Source organism: Rhincodon typus, chromosome 33, assembly GCF_021869965.1.
Source record: "Rhincodon typus isolate 14 chromosome 33, sRhiTyp1.1, whole genome shotgun sequence".
NCBI classification, from domain to species: Eukaryota; Metazoa; Chordata; class Chondrichthyes; order Orectolobiformes; family Rhincodontidae; genus Rhincodon; species Rhincodon typus.
The window spans coordinates 443,374-444,878 of NC_063364.1; positions in this window are offsets into that span (position 1 = coordinate 443,374).

A 1,505-nucleotide genomic window follows, 5' to 3' on the forward strand; every position below is an offset into this window, starting at 1 on the left:
AGAGTGGTGGGCATGTGGAATGCACTGCCAGCAGTGGTAGTGGAGTCAGATACTCCACTATTATTTTAAGAATTATTTTAAATAATTAACTAGTAGAGATGGCAGGCCAGGTGATGTGTTGTAGCTGTGTGATGTGGGAGCGAGCTGATCCCATTGAGAATGGCAGTGACCACATCTGCAGCAAGCGTTGGCTGCTTGAGGAGCTCCGGCTCAAAATTGATGAGCTGGAATCCGAACTCCAAACACTGCGGCACATCCAGGAGGGGGAGAAATACCTGGATGCTGTGTTCCAGGAGGCAGTCACACCTGGTAGATTAACTAATGTTAATTTGATCGGCGGGCAGGGACAGCAGTGTGTGACTGCGAGTGAGGCAGGTAGAGAGACCCTGCAGACAGGAACACAGGAGTCGCAGCCCTTGACGTTGTCCCACAGGTATGAGGCACTTGCTCCCTGCGTGGATGAGGAACAGGGCTGCGGGAAGGATGAGTCAACTGACCATGGCACCATATAACATAGAACATAGAACATTACAGCGCAGCACAGGCCCTTCGGCCCTCGATGTTGCGCCGACCTGTGAAACCAATCTGAAGCCCATCTAACCTAAACTATTCCATTATCATCCATATGTTTATCCAATGACCATTTAAATGCTCTTAAAGTGGGCGAGTCTACTGTTTTTGCAGGCAGGGCATTCCACGCCCTTACTACTCTCTGAGTAAAGAACCTACCTCTGACATCTGTCCTATATCTATCACCCCTCAACTTAAAGCTATGTCCCCTCGTGCTAGCCATCACCATCCGAGGAAAAAGGCTCCCACTGTCCACCCTATCTAATCCTCTGATGATCTTGTATGTCTCTATCAAGTCACCTCTTAACCACCTTCTCCCTAACGAAAACAGCCTCAAAACCCTCAGCCTTTCCTCATAAGACCTTCCCTCCATACCAGGCAACATCCTGGTAAATCTCCTCTGCACCCTTTCCAATGCTTCCACATCCTTCCTATAATGCGGTGACCAGAACTGTACGCAATACTCCAAGTGTGGCCGCACCAGAGTTTTGTACAGCTGCAACATGACCTCATGGCTCCGAAACTCAATCCCTCTACCAATAAAACCTAACATACTGTACGCCTTCTTAACAACGCTATCAACCTGGGTGGCAACTTTCAGTGATCTATGCACATGGACACTGAGATCTTTCTGCTCATCCACACTACCAAGAATCTTACCATTAGCCCAGTACTCTGTATTCCTGTTACTCCTTCCAAAGTGAATCACCTCACACTTTTCTGCATTAAACTCCATTTGCCACCTCTCAGCCCAGCTCTGCAGCTTATCTATGTCCCTCTGTAACCTGCAACATCCTTCCGCACTATCCACAACTCCACCAACTTTGGTGTCATCTGCAAATTTACTAACCCATCCTTCTACGCCCTCATCCAGGTCATTTATAAAAATGACAAACAGCAGTGGCCCCAAAACAGATCCTTGAGGTACACCACTA